Below are 16501 nucleotides of genomic sequence, written 5' to 3'. Positions count from 1 at the left end.
ATCAAAAGATAACCCAAAGCTATTTCCCAATCTTTAGCAGTAGCTTAAAAATTCTCTCCTGGAATGCCGCGGGGATCACCAATAGTCCTGAAAAATTACAGTATCTTCTCTTGTTGAACCCTGGTTTGATCTGCATCCAAGAGACCTGGTGTATAGACAGAATAGGCGTGGGGAGGGACTATTTTGTTCTTGAGGTCGCAGCCTCCCCTTCGAAGAGAGGGCATGCAAAAGGAGGAATTGCGTGCCTTCTCTCTAATAGAATAAAGTGGAACTTCTCCCATTATGTGGATCAGAGTAACCTTTTTCAGGCGGTCAGCCTTAGTAGCTTTGGTAGTGGGGAAAATAAAAACCCATTGGTTATAATAAATGCTTATATCCCCCCTTATGAATGTTACAATAGTGTATTAAAGAAGGTTTTTATTTTTATCAAAAAGATAAAGGAGACAATACCTACTCCTCAGGTGCTGTTAGTGGGGGATTTCAATTGCAGAGTTTCTAATTATAGCCTAGAGCTTTTTAGAAATAAATCCAAAGAGGAAGCATTTTTGATTCCTCAAGCCCTTTTCCCCGATAAAATCAAAACTAATAAAAGAGGGAAAATGCTGCTGGAAGAATTGTTTCTTATGGAGGGGCTAATAGTGAACGGTAGGCTCCCTTCTGATGTCCCAGCAAAATATACCCATAAATCCAGCACAAGTGAGTCCATTTTGGACTATGTAATCACAGACCACCGCTCCTTCTCTTTATTGAGAGATCTGGTGGTCTCAGAGAATATATTTAGTGATCATATGTTGATAACTTTAATCCTTTCAACACACCCCCCTAAATCTGACAATGGTCACTTAATGGTGATGCAGTCAATTTTCATAAGAAGTCTGGAAGATGTTTTTGGGACTTAAAAGCTATAAAGAGTCTGGGACGTATCCTTGATAAAACGATGTTAGAATTAAATAATTGCAAAGGGTCTGAATTAATCCATTTTGAGGATCTTATGAAGAAGATCATTTTGGATGTTAAAAAATCAGATTTGGCGCCAAAAAAGATTCTCCTCCCAAGATCGATTATTCTCCTCAATAAGGAAATAAATAAGTTAGTGCGGGAGCAATACCTGTGTAGATCAACTGAAAGACTCCACAAAATTGATCGTTTAAAAAGAAGGAGAAGTAGGATTAAGAAAAAGATAAAAAAAGAAAAAGAAGATTCTCTATGGATAAGTCTACGGGAGGCAGTGGTTCATGGCAAAGTTAGACAGTTTTGGTCTCTTATTGGAGAGGGTTGTGGTGCAAGAGTTGGTCCTCTCCCAATTCCTATTCCTGAATCGTTATGGGTCAATTATATCTCCACTTTATACGCTATGAATGGGCAGTTGGTGGAGCTTAGGGGCCTCAGTATTGAGCTTGATTCCCCAATAGAGTCCCCTTCAGAAAGCATTATTGAACAGGCGATTACGGACATGCGTACTTCAGGAGCCATGGGGCCTGATGAACTCCCGATATCTGTCTTGAAACAGGAACCAGCATTATGGAGCAAAATACTGTTTCCTGTTTTCAGATTTTGCTTCATTAAGAAAACTGTCCCCTCCTCTTGGAAAGGGAGCATACTGGTGCCACTGTTCAAAAAGGGCGATAGGGATATACCGAAGAACTATTGTCAAATAGCCCTCCTTGACGCAATTGGAAAAGTTTTCACCAAATGTTTGTTATCCTTAATTAATGATTGGGTCGATGCGAACCACATTTTACCCCTAGAACAGACTGGCTTCCGCAAAGGGCACGGTACCCTAGATAACCTTACTGCACTTCAGATCATCTCTGATAAATATGTAAGGGTTTGTGGGGGATATGTGTATGCGGCATTTATAGACTTCTCCACAGCATTAGAAAAAGTGGATCGCCCCCTGCTGTGGAGAAATCTATCTGCCATGGGCATGCCTCCTCACTTGCTAGATCTGGTGCAGGTTTTACATACTGATACATGGTGTCGTGTCCTGCAAGGTGGAGAAAGGGGGTTATCACGTGTCATTCCATCAATTAACCGCATCGATGCGGTGCATTTTCCCGTTGTGTGCTGGAAAGGCAAAAACAAATGTTCCATGACGAGCTGGGCTCGTCATCAGCGTAGCAGGAGGCTACCTCATGACGAGCCCAGCTCGTCATGAGCGTGGAAGGGGTTAATGGATTAAAACAAGGTTGTCTTCTTGCCCCACTGCTCTTTTCACTGTATATTGCGGATCTTCCTGCATCTATCTCCTCAAGTGATGGTATAGCCCCGGTTGTAGGGGGAACCCCTATCTCCTGTTTGTTATATGCAGATGATATTATAATACTGGATCTAACACCTAAAGGGTTGGCCAATCGTCTTCGTGCATTACATCTTTTTGCCGAAGCCCATTACTTGAGGATAAATGCAACAAAAAGCAAAATTATGTGTATCGCAGGGAGAAAAAAGTTAAAGTATAAGAACTTTGTTTGGACAGTTGCTGGCCATAAATTGGAGGTGGTAAAGACTTATATCTTTTTAGGAAAAATCATTTCCAATAATTTGAGTGACAAGCCCCACACTGATAACAATACCCGCAAAGCTTTGTCTCAGGGAAAAGGCTTGATTGCATTATACTCAGCCACGGGGAGAAGACATTTCGATTGCCTACTGGAAGTCTTTAGGGCAAAAATCCCTTCTTCCCTTTTGTATGGAATGGAATTGGTTGATTTAAGGCAATGGGATTTTTTACATTCTGTAGAAGGGAAGTTGTTAAGATCTATATCCTCTCTTAACACCGCTTGTTCAGTGGCTGCTTGCAGACTTGAATATGGCCTTCGCAGTAGTTGGGTGCAGGGCCTAGCAGCTGTAATACGGTGGGTTGCCAGCCTGGCTAGAGGAGAAATGGGTTCATTAAGAAATCTTATGAAGGTTGAACTGTTGGGCAGCTTAAAGGAGTACACGCAAATTGTTAAGAATTTCAGAAAGGCGGCCGCCCTCCTCCAATTGGAAGAGTGCACACTTTTTATTGTTTTTGCTGCACAGTTAAAATCACTTTTAAAAGAGGCATCTTGGGACCTTAGCTTTAAAATGGACAAGGAGGCTATTTATTTTGAGAAGGGAGCTAACCATCTTACTGACTCGTATGTTAGGAAAGCTATGCAACCTTATATCGCCTGGAATTTACCACATGGCATTCGGCGATTTTGGTTTCTTCTAAGACAGGATTTGTTGCCATTGAACAATCTATTGGCAAAGTGGTATGGTGCTCCTGCAATTTGTAATTTTTGCAACTTGTCCACCCAGGATCGCTTGCACGTTCTCTTCATATGCCCTGTATTGCGCCCATTTCGGCGTAAGTGGTTAAGATATGTATGTTTGCAATTGGGTATTTTAAATGCTAACTCTTTCTTACTTGCATTGTATAATCCCCCAAATGAAATCTTCTGTTTTAACATTTTTAACTTTTTTAAATGTTTTTTAGCTATTTATTGATGGCTTTTGTAGTAAGTGAATCTGATTACTCTATATTTTTGTAAACATTGTAGATGTCTTTTTTGCATTGAATGGGTCTTGTATCGTGTATGGTTTTTATGTGGATCTCCTTGGAGTTCCAAAACATAATAAAGAATTGAATTGAATTGAATTGAATAAAACAACAAAATTGAGTACAACTGTACAGAAAAGCCCAGAAATAGTTGGAAATTAACAGAAATGCAATATGAATCCCAAAATACACTTAAGCAGATGTCCCAGGATTAGTAAAAAAAAAAAAAGGGAGAAAGTAAAGACTAGGAAGAAGAGACGAAAGAGCAAAAGTACTCCAAAGATAAATGGAGCATTAAAAAAGAGTAACCCCACCAGGGGATATCTGTAATAGACAAATTGCATGGGGGAAGTAACATGGAGGAGCAACAACAGCGGCCATCAACCACGACGCAGACAGCTCAACCATAAAAATTTCTTTAAGCGACTAAACAAATGCATAAATACCAATACAGAATATACTATCTATAATTCATCAAAAAGAATAAATAACGGAAGTTCCAGAAAATATAACATATTTGATCTGTGACAAACATATATTACGGAGTGAGCTAAAGAACGGTGATGGATTTAACCCAGATCAGTTGACTGGGGGCGAGTGTTTGTGTTGTCAACGCTCCGTCCATCACCACCTTTGGTTTTTCTTTGTTCGCCCTAAGTTGGCAGGGTATGCTCAGACGTGAGTCCCTTGCTCACTTTGCCACTGGAGTCAAGCAAGCCCGGCTGAAGACGGCTGTAATGCCAGAAACCGGTCCTGGGAAGCTTGATTCCGGTCCAGGGAAGACATGGCTTGGCAGTTCGGCCTGGACTGTTCCCATGAGGCACAGGGTCAGACTATTTGCATATGGCCATGTCTGAACTGGGGTGGCAGAGTGAGCTAAAGAACGGTGATGGATTAAACCCAGATCAGTTGACTGGGAGTGAGTGTTTGTATTGTCAACGCTCCGTCCATCACCACCTTTGGTTTTTCACAAACATATATTATACCATAACTAGAAAAGAGAGGTTATAATATCAGATAACTATCTAATTAAGCTATTATAAATATCAATAATAGGTAATATAAATATCAATGCAAGGTGTTATAAATAGTAATCTAAGGCACTATAAATAATAATATAGAAGATATATATCACAGTCTAAGGTATTATAAACTAGCCTATCAAGTTAATATAAAGATCCTATAAACAGAACAATCCCAAAGTATATAATGTAAAAAATTACTAATTAATTTAAATTGATGGGCGTCAGGAACAAATTTATATGATAGAGTATTTTAGAAAATAGGAAGCAGAGAGAATATTCAACAATAGATGTAAATCATGATTTAGGTTAGAAATACATTGAGGGAAAAAGAGACAGATTGACAGATTATTAAATAAATAAAAATTATGCATATATAAAACAAAGATGTACACCATAAATTAAAATTGCAATCATAAGCAAAAAATGCAGATAAATATAAACACACATAAATAATTTATCGGCAACATAGAATTATAGGAAACAATAATAAAAAATTAGGCAGAGAATAAAGTAATCAAACCCAACAGGAAGTACTTGTAGAAGGAAAAGTCAAGGAAAGAAAGGAAAAATGCATATGGAAAATAGAAGAAGAGATACTTATTTTAGCATAAGAATAGTGAGAAAGATAAGCAATGAAAAGTCCAACCATATAAAATGTTATTACACCAAAAAGATATCATCGAAATGGTATAAGATAAATGCATAACTAAGTATAGCGTTGGTGCCGAAAAAAAGTTATGAATTAGAAGTCTAGTAAAGGAGAATGCTGTCTAAAAAGACCTGAGAAAGAAGGAGGAAACAAGTAGGAAGCAAGAACGTAGATCGTGCAAGCCAAAGAAGTAACACAAGCAAATAAAAAAGATAGGTAAAAGAAGAAAAATAGTGACACAGTGACAGCTTGTAATTTAACAATATAGCTCCTAATAGCACCAATATATTGGAACAACCAACTTAAATCAAAGAAGAACATAAAAGAGCAGTATTAACCACGCACATTATGGCAAGGCACCAGAAGCTGGGAGCCATCCTATATAAATTAGAAGCATTAGACATAGAAAACTCAGCAGATTTAAATCACTAAGGGTGAGAAGCACCCAGAATAGAATCTGAGTCCATCTGCGATTCAGAGTGATTATCCCAAATACGGAGAGATCTGAAGTTTCATACATTATCTGTGGACGACCTTTGAATATTATCCTGAATCTGGAAGTACCAGCAAAAGAAAATGGAATATGCATCTCAATGAGTCTCCCGCGTAAATTCAGGAAAAACCTACGACGAATTACAGTGTCTCTGGCAAAGTCCTGTGAAATTGATATTTTATGGCTTTCCCATTGTATCATTTTAATCTTCCTCATTTATGCCAGAATTTGTTTAGTATGTTGGTGCCGTAACAGTTTAAAAATCAAAGGTCTTGGAGAAGACATCATTTTATGTTTAAAAGTTGGAACTCTGTGAGCACATTCTATCTCGAAATGCTTGTGAAACGAGATGTTCAGAACATTTGGGATCCAAGTAAGCAAGAAGTCAATCACCGAAGGAGCAGTTTTCTCACAGTCTTCTGGCAAACCAAAACTACGAAGATTACTTCTGCGATTCCGATCTTTCGGGTCAATTAGGGCTATTCTTAATGAGGCCAGGGAGCACTCCAAACTATGGGCCCCATTAGGATGGCGGGCAGGCGGTAGTCACTGCCGGCCCTGCGGGAGCGATCCGCCTTCCATCCATGCAGCAAAGACCCCCTGCCACATTACTATGGCTGGGGGGTCCGCGGCGGACGGAAAGACCGTCGACCGGGCGGAAAAGGGTTCAATATGGTGGCAGTGTCTGTTAGACACCGCCAGCCATATTACAATGGGGGCGGAAACATGGCATGCGATGTTTGTTTGGGACTCTGGGAGGTGGGGGGTACACATGGGGGATAGGTACCCCCTTGCATTTCAATGTGCAACATGGCAGGCACTGCGTGGTGCCTATCACGTTGTGCATTGAAAGGCACAACTTGCCTTTGTGGCATTGCGGCGGGCGGTGCTTTCAATGTGACAAATGCGCCATGCACCCACCAGTGTGGCGGGCGCATCCTAATTGAGGGTGTGGGACCGCCTCAAGCATTGCGGGTGGTCCTGATTCCCGGGGGTATGGCGGGCGGACTTTGTCTGCCCGCCATACTAATGACCCCCTTTGTATTTGTTTAGTCTGTTTGTTTGTAAAGTCCTCAACATTGCTTTTTCTCGTTTCAGCATTGAAGACACGTAATGGAAGATTTTTCAGATCATTACGAATTGCTGCCACCTCAACCTGAAGCAGAGCTGTATTAGTTTTGGTACTTTGAGCTATGTCATTGACCGTGTTAAGCTTAAGTAGTTTAGCTTCTAACGTTGAGGCAGAGTCTGGGCTGCCTTTAGCTGGAGATTCCGGGGTAGGAGAGGCCTGTTTGGATCTTTTCAAATTTCCTTTGGAATCTCTGTCTTTAGAGGCCACTCCCATGCCTTCCGCCATTGAAGAAAGTCGTAATACATACGAACAAATACTGTATAGTGCGTAGAGGATTTCAGCAATATGCTATGAGACACAAGCCCAAAAAGACACAGAAATCATCAATAAAACATTAACGCCAAAGATGAAGAAGCCAACACCTATGAAAATAAACACTAAGGGGGTCATGATGGCATGCAGCTCGCCACCGCACGGCCGGTGGTGGCGATCCGCATGCCATAACTCCCCACCCGACCGCCATTTACCCCGGGGTACTGCGGCGGACGGAAAAATCGTCCCCCCTTCTCCGCCAGCAAGCAATTGTCACGATTGCCTGCCGTGTGGAAAAGGCCCACAATATGGTGGCGGTGCCTTGCAGGCACCGTCATCCATATTATGAGTGCGGTGGGCATGCCTTTCCATGGCGGAGACTATGCCATGGAAAGGCGTGCAGAGAATGACATCGGGCCCGTTGGGAGCCCCCGTTTGGCTGCACTGGAGTGAACCTATGGTACCCCCCTTCATTGCCATACACAAGGTGGTAGGCACCATGCGGTGCCTGTCACGTTGTGCATTGCCATGCACAACATGCCTCTTTAACATTGTGGCGGGTGCTGTTTACAGCACTCCCCGCCGCAATGTTAAAGGCAAGAATGCGCCGGCCAGTGTGGCAGGCACATCCTAATTTGCCTCGTGGGGCCGCCGCACCTCTGGCGGTCGGTCCCATTTCCTGTTACTGTGGCGGGCGGGCAGACAGAGTCTGCCCACCATCGTAATGGGGCCCTAAGAATCCAGCACAGAAATTAGGTTTGTATTTAGAGTTAGAACCTTACACAAAAGGTATGAATAAACTCCAAGAAAGGTGCTGACATCAGGCATTAAGTCATAGATCAATATAACAAGCACAAAGATCTATAATTGGAGATAATGCATTTAGAACTTCTCAGTCAGAACAAAATACTAAGCCCACATGAAGAAATCTGTAGCTCCAACATTCCTGTTGTGACATAACTGCAGCAAAAATAAGGACATCATGGGTATTTTAATTTAAACACTGTGTCATGACGTAGCTACTCCATCGGGCACCATTTTGTATGTCCCACGAAGGTAGAACGTCTAACAGGCAAGATTACCTGTCAAACCAGCATATGGCAAAACACCAAACTTCACACAGCGCTCACGGGATGTTCCGCCTCTGATTCCTTCCGAAAAGGTAACCAAAAATTCCAGATGCAAGCAACATGACTAGAGGACTGTGCTGCTCAAACATAAGCACTGCATATGAGCAACCATGACTGCAAACTAGTAGAAGAAAATAACACATAACTAATTGTGAAACTGTCCTGAGTGGCACATTGTTCCTGAACACAGATCATCCTCCCACAGTATAGTGTCACACTATGAAGTGGCGGGGAGGGTCACACACTGGCAAGGCATTAGGTGGAAGACATGGGATTGAAGTGGACAGGTGAGGAGTGTACAGTTCACAAACATGTAGAGGAGTAACTCACAATGTGTAGGCATCAGAAGCACCTATAGGGGATGGTATGACTCCTCATACCACAAACCATACCGGAGCCAAAAATGTGTCAAGTAACAGCAATGCATGTGAAAACTCACAAATATTGTCAGTGTGGCTGAGCTGGTCAGCACAGTGAGCACAAACTTAAACAAGACACAAGGCTGATCAACAAAACACAGCACAGACCTTGCAGTGACACACTCTGCATACTCACAACTGACAGCAACAACAAGTATATGTCCCCCTGGAGTGAAAGGACACACCGACACACTGCACAGTGCTCAACTTACAACTCCTACATGTGCCCACAATTTGAAGCACATGTCTGACAATGTAAACAAACAGGCACTCATTACCTGGATCATACTTGTGTGTAGTTGGCATGTGCAGGGGCACATACACATCAACACTACTGACAATGACAGGCCGATCACATTTTATGACTACTCAAGTGCACACATTCAAATGTACACACGTGACTATGAAGACAGGACCGCACATGATGACTACACAACAACACTGCCCTTCACACATCAAGAAAGAGCCCACAGAAATGCCGGACCCCGGCCACCCGCAAGTAATCCTGTGGACAGCATTCAACTCTGTTCTGGTATTGCCTCCTAACATGACGTGTACAATTGAGCAAACCTGAGCACAGAATGATTAGGAGAGGCGTAGATCATCGCTAACAACCATCATTGCACCCTCAAGCCTCAGACTGATGAACAACAAAAGTGCCTGTTACCCCTGGAAACCCCTGAAAAAGTAACAAGCAATTGGCAATGTTAAAGTCGCATACAGAGCATGTGTCACATGAACCGATACTCACACATAAAAGCTTTTATTTAGCACGGACATTGACAAAGCAGACAACAGGAGTAACAGTCTTTATTACATAATACCCAGATAGGCATTAAAAGTACAAAACAACAAGGCCATCGGCCAGTACGGTATACGACCTTTACCACGCAACTTTTACAACGACCTACCATTACCACGCATTTTTTACAACGCAGGATCCATTACAACGCATACCATTACCACGCATGTATTTACAACGCAGGTACCTTTACAACGCATACCATTACAACGTAAGTATTGGTAAGTATATTATTTTATTAAAAATATTATAAGTTTGCGTTTTTGGGTAAAGGTATTTTTAGGGTTCAGGGTCAGTTTTGGGTTTTTGGGTAAAGGGGTATTTTTAGGGTTCAGGGTCAGTTTTGGGTTTTTGGGTAAAGGGGTATTTTTAAGGGTTCAGGGTCAGTTTTCAGTTTTTGGGTAAAGGGGTATTTTTAGGGTTCAGGGTCAGTTTTCAGTTTTTGGGTAAAGGGGTATTTTTAGGGTTCAGGGTCAGTTTTCAGTTTTTGGGTACAGGGGTATTTTTAGGGTTCAGGGTCAGTTTTCAGTTTTTGGGTAAAGGGGTATTTTTAGGGTTCAGGGTCAGTTTTCAGTTTTTGGGTAAAGGGGTATTTTTAGGGTTCAGGGTCAGTTTTCAGTTTTTGGGTAAAGGGGTATTTTAAGGGTTTAGGGTCAGTTTTGAGTTTTTGAGTAAAGGGGTATTTTTAGGGTTCAGGGTCAGTTTTGGGTTTTTGGGTAAAGGGGTATTTTTAGGATTCAGGGTCAGTTTGGGGTTTTTGGGTAAAGGGGTATTTTTAGGGTTTAGGGTCAGTTTTGAGTTTTTGGGTAAAGGGGTATTTTTAGGGTTCAGGGTCAGTTTTGGGTTTTTGGGTAAAGGGGTATTTTTTGGGTTCAGGGTCAGTTTTGGGTTTTTGGGTAAAAAGGTACAGGGTATAAATTAAATATAATTACATTTAAATTACATTAAATTAAATTGATTAAATTAAATTAAATTAATTAAATTAAATTACATTAATTAAATTAAATTAAATTACATTATATTAATGTTAATTAAATTACATTTAAAAAAATATTAAATTAAATTAAATTAATTAAATTAAATTACATTAAATTAAATTAAATTATTTAAATTAAATTAAATTACATTATGTTAATTTTAATTAAATTACATTTAAAAAAATATTAAATTTAATTAAATTAATTAAATTAAATTACATTAAATTAAATTAAATTATTTAAATTAAATTACATTATATTAATTTTAATTAAATCACATTTTAAAAAATATTATATACTTACCAATACTTACGTTGTAATGGTATGCGTTGTAAAGGTATCTGCGTTGTAAATACATGCGTGGTAATGGTATTCGTTGTAATGGATCCTGCGTTGTAAAAATTGCGTGGTAATGGTAGGCGTGGTAAAAGTATGCGTTGTAACGTCATACATCCGCCAGTACAAATTCAAAGTATGCACTTGTGTGCATGAGAAACTGCACAGGGATTGGGCATCAAAAGTGACAAACAGCAAGGCCAGTGGACTGTCTAGAATTAAGTTCGCACATGTGTGCCTGAGAAACTGCACAGGGAATGGGTAACACCGTCCACTGCCATGGGAATCACCCCAGCTTAGGGGCTACAAATGAGCAGTTCAGGCACCGCTGTGGGAGAAATGGTGTAGGCCAAGGCGTAGTTTGCAGAGTTTTGCTACATGAAACTCCGCGAAGTTACAAAAAAGCTCAGTGAGTGGCGGAGTGCAGTGCGAACTGCAGTTTGTGCTGGTATTCCTGCTGTTCGGGTAAAAAAATATTTGCTGGATCTAGTGGTACGCTTGAGGTGGCCTTGCCTTTTCCCCTGCATCCCCTGTTGTCCATGTAAACCCCCACTTTGCTCTCCTGTCCCAGCTTCACAGGGGTGTGGGTGGGAGTGGACGTTGTGGGTGAATTTGCCTTAGAAAAGTGTTTGTGCTTAGTTGTTGCAGGCACCAGGTTCACAGCAGACCAGGCAAGTGGTGTTTGTTTGTCTTTGGGAGCAGGTGTGGGGATGGGAGTGTCCTTGGATGGCAGTGATTTTGATGAATGTGATGTGGATGGATGCTTCTTTGCCTGATGCCCATGAGTGTCACGTGATGGGCTTTTGGTTTTGCGCTCCTGTGTGCCGGTTTTGTGTTGTGGGGATGGTGTCTGTGATCTGGTCTGCTTGGAGTGCTGCAGTTGTGTGCTGCCTGCGGAGGACTTGGTGCCTGGAAGCTGCAGCGTGTGGGTACTCTCAGGTGGTGCCACTGGCATGGTGGTTGCTGAAGGGACAGTAGCTGGACTGGGAGCCTGTGGCTGCTGAATGGTGCCACTGGCAGGGTGGTTGCTGAAGGGACAGGAGCTGGACTGGGACCTGGTGACTGCTGAATGGCTGCCGTCACTGTGGAGAACAAAGACTGGACAGTTCGGTGTAGGCCACCCACATCAGAATGAATCCCCTCCATGAAGGCAACTATCTGTGCCAACTTCTTGTCATGATCCTGGAAGGCATTCAGGAGGTGGAAGAAGAGGCAGATTTCGAACTTCCTGTAACCGCCAACAACGAGGAGTCACCGCTGGAGTCTGATGATGTGGAGGTTGGTGTTTCCGGGCATGAATCATCCAGGGCACTCCTGTCCCCCTCTGAGGTGCTGTTCACATCAGTGCCAGTGAGCTCATGTGTAGCAGTTGTGCCAGAAGCTTCCCCACTGGTGTCGGTCCTCTGCCTTCCATGCCCACATCTATAAATGCACACTACATGATGCTCACTGCTGTTCACTGCCAGGTGATGTCTATGACTGCAGCATATGTTACAATGCCACATCCCATCTGTCAATGACAAGGGTCATAGTTTTAAACACATAAGCAACTACATGTTTTAAAAATGCATAACAGCTGCACTCAACACTGAGGCCACTTAGAAGGCATTGCATCACACTAGAGACATTACAGAGCTTCCCACTGGCTCAGGGTTGGAATTCATGCAGTCACTCACACCCAAAGTCACACTTCGCAGAATACTCACCGCCAACTTACTGCTGATGGTCCCTCAAGTGTCCATCCAGCTCTTGCTGTGTCACTGCCAAGATGCGGGCCATTAGTGGTGTCAAGCTCCATCGCGCCAACCTTCCACTCCGAGGGCGCACCCCCAGCATCATCTCTGCCATGTTATTGCTCTGCCGGCAGATGTTATACCACCTCTTGTGACAGTGTGTGTGCCGTCAGTTGGAGACACCCAGAGCCCGCACCTTGCGTTCAATGGCCCTCCATATTGCCTTACGCTGGTGGACCTTAAGCTGCAGTATGGGAGACAGGAAGAGGAAGTTTCAGTGACACTGTGTTATGTACTACTGAGTTTCAGTACAGGAGCATGAAAAAACATAGCACACCAATACATAAATGTTGAGCAGAGGCCATACAGCATGACACGTAGTACACTTGCATCAAATAATCTCATAGGAATGTATACATGTGTGAAGATGGACACAGTACCTGGCCATCTCATACAGATGCAGAGTGCCAGCACAGAAACCAATGTGCAGAAGACCCTCATCTGTGATGCAGTATGTGAGTGAGCAATACATACAATACATTTGAAATGATGTGTCGGGGCAGACTCACTGTGTCCAACACTACACATCGCTCAATGTCATTGACCAGTGAATGGCTACCTGTGTCATGAAGCTCAGATTTAGGGTAGGCGTGGGCGGTAAATTCCATTCCGCTCATGGAATTTGGGTAATTTCGCGCACCGCAAAGAACGCGAAATTGCCAAAAATTCCGCGATCCGCGACTTCGCAGAATTTTTTGCTTGTTGGCGCTTTCAAAATGCATGTTCACAAGATATTTCCCCCCGAGCACGCAAACAGCGTTTATGAACAGGAAAAAAGCATCGCGAACGGGCGGAACAAGCAATTCCGCGTACCCGCGGAACTCCTGAAATTTTTTACAATTTCGCGGAGCTTTGTTTTGTGCGACTTTGCAAATTCTACCCACCCCTAATTTAGGGCCATGGTCTTACATTCTCACACTCTTCTCACAAGGTGTAGTCCTGTCTTGTGCAATCCTCAGGCCTAAGATAGCTCATTGAGAAATAGGGTGGCAGACAACACATATGTTTCACTAAGTCCATTTACTGATGGGTCCTTTTAAAATTGGGCAGTTTCTGTGCTGGCCAGTGGGACTCACACTGAGGTTAAACGTGGGCCATCAGAAAATTCACATGCATGTACAATATGAGAGGGGAAGCAGTGCCTACAAATGCGAGACAGAACGCATAATGAAAACAATGGAAAGATAACATCTCCAAATTATATTTATCTGATGTGTCATAGGTGAATTACCACCAAGAGTGTTACACTCAGGCATTTTACTTGTGTGCATAATGCACACATATCTATGAGGGCTATATGGAAACTGTACACACATTCTTCAGTATCCTCTGGACGAAATACATTTGTAATGTCACAAATGAGCATGTGAAAACCTCATGGACTATGACATCACATAGCACAGGCAATATTTTTTCAGACTTCAACTGTCCAAGCCAGCAGTGTAACTGTATGGCTGCAAAAACACTGCATGTCCCTCCCATCCTTCAATGTAGCCATGGATCTGTGGAAATAAGGCTAGACACCCCATTGCCATGAAGTCAGCATGCTAGGCAGTGTATCAAACATTTACATTACCCAGTCTCAGACCAACGTTTGTATTTTTATTGCTGAAGAAGGGCTGTGGAAATGTCCATGTTACCATCCTCCCCAAATACTCAAGTGAAATTCTTACTAGGCCATGTATGGAGCATGGCATATGAAAAATGAGGATGCATGCACAATAACTTGCACTCATAGGCACATACTCTTGCAGAGCAACATCATGTGAGCACTCTGAGCACTTTAACTCTGACACACCAGTACATCTGGTGCATCATATAGCCTCCCATACTGTGAAAGGACCTCGTCTACCGGGACCTATAGCTTCTCTGTGGTGAAGAGACGCACCCTGATGTTCTCCGTTCTCGCCATTACTGGGTCCAGGAGACAGGAACAGCAGCAGTTGATGGTGAAGAATGACAGGCAGCAGTGTCTGAATGCAACTGAAATGTGACATATATAGGCCCCTGGGGTTGTTTCAGTGGTACTCAGCTGCTGCAATTGGTGTTCCTGGTTAGCATCTTTCAATTGTGCCTACCGCGAGTTTCAAATTAGTAATTCACTACTTCATTGGAGTGGTATTGGCACAGGCGGTGTCACACCACGGGGGCCTGGCGGTCGCTACCGCAATCCTGCATCTTTCAATTGTAACCAATGACCGGGCCCACGGTTGTGAAGCACGCCTACCGCAGATTTAAAAATTGTATTGCACTACCGCGATCACCGTTCCCATTGGCTGCAATGGCATGTGCATTAGCGATGGCACACCGTGGGGGCCAGGAGTTCGCTACCGCAATCCTGCATATTTTAATTGTAACCAATGTCCGACCCCGCGGTAGCGGAGCACGCCTACCCCGGGTTTTAAAATGGTATTGCACTTCCGCGATCGCGGTTCCCATTGGCTGCAATGTCATGGGCATTGGCGGTGGCATACCGCTGGTGCAAGGCGGTCGATAACGGGACTTGGCATCTTTCAATTGTACCCTATGACCGGCCCATGGTAGGGGAACACGCCTACCACAGGTTTCAAATGTACAAATGACTTCGGCGATCGCGGTTTGCATTGGCTGCAATGGCATGGGCATTGGCACACCATGGGGACCAGGCGGTCGCTACCGTGATTTGGCATCTTTCAATTATAACCAATGACCGGGCCCGTGGTAGCGGAGCACGCACACCGCACCTATGGGCACATCCTTCCTGAGGAGCAGCAGTAGGGATAGGTCGTATGATCGGTTCCGAGTAGGAACAGTGACACTACTGTTTGAGTGTCCTGTTAACCGCTGCACCAGACGAGGCCAGAACACACACCACTTTAGGCGGTCTCCATCACCTAGGAGGATCCCCCTAGGCATTTGACAGTGGCAAGTAGAATAAACACACTTACCACTCTTTAATGTAGATAGTTTTCTTTTTCACGAATTGTCCTTTTTGTCACGGTCCTGAAGAATCGCCAATGATCTTATATAGACAATCACTGGGAGAGAAACATGTCGACCATCAAGGATTTCTGTCACCTAGTTTATAGAACACACTACCCTCCTTCGCTATTTTATTTAGGTAAGGTACCCAACAGAATAAAGTCTTGCAGAGGAATCCTTAACCTATTTTAATACACTTCACTTACATCTACATTTGACTATGCCCCCTCACCCCCACTGCACCCTTACTGCAAGGAACAAAAGATCTCAGATAAAGAGCCCCTTTAAGGGTGCCCATTGGGCATTGCAGTGCCGGCCCAACGAGGAGCAGGCTCAAATGATGAAGCATGACACCTAGCTTGCTGGGTGTGTGAGAGCCCTACTTCCGAAAGGAGGAATTCCCCTCCTCCTTCCTTTTTAAGACCCCTGTTTTACATACTCTACCGCACATACCTGTCTTGGTGGTTTCGGTGATTAGTATTTCACCTAGGAACTGCGTACTCTTTCTTTGTTTCATCACATTATGCTCTAGCAATGGCAATAGCCAATTTTCATCATTGAACACTAGACCTTCACAATGTATCACAGCACCTGTTTGCAAAATTGAATGCTAGTGTGACACGCAACTCACTGATGCCTACACATACCATGTCAGTGCACATGATTACATGCGTTGGCATGTACCTACTCACATTTCACCTATGAAATTTGTGTGCATGTACACAGATTTGGTGTGTAATGGAGTCTCATATTTATGCACTTGTCAATATGTGAGATGCCTAATCAACACACAGTAATGATGGCCGGATCACATGATGTGCCTATTTTACTGTGTACATTGCTGTGTTCATTTTGATAGTTGATCAGATTACACATACTGTGCTCATTGTGTAGAATAGTTGTGCTCTGTGTGACGTACGCAAGAAGGTGTGGCAGGTACAGCGGCTCCGTAGAAGTCAGCAGTGTTGCTGTTTCCAACATGAGCTGTGCCACCTACACCCAGGGC

This window comes from Lissotriton helveticus, chromosome 5_1, assembly GCF_964261635.1.
Source record: "Lissotriton helveticus chromosome 5_1, aLisHel1.1, whole genome shotgun sequence".
Taxonomy (NCBI): Eukaryota; Metazoa; Chordata; class Amphibia; order Caudata; family Salamandridae; genus Lissotriton; species Lissotriton helveticus.
This window is presented reverse-complemented; position numbering follows the sequence as displayed.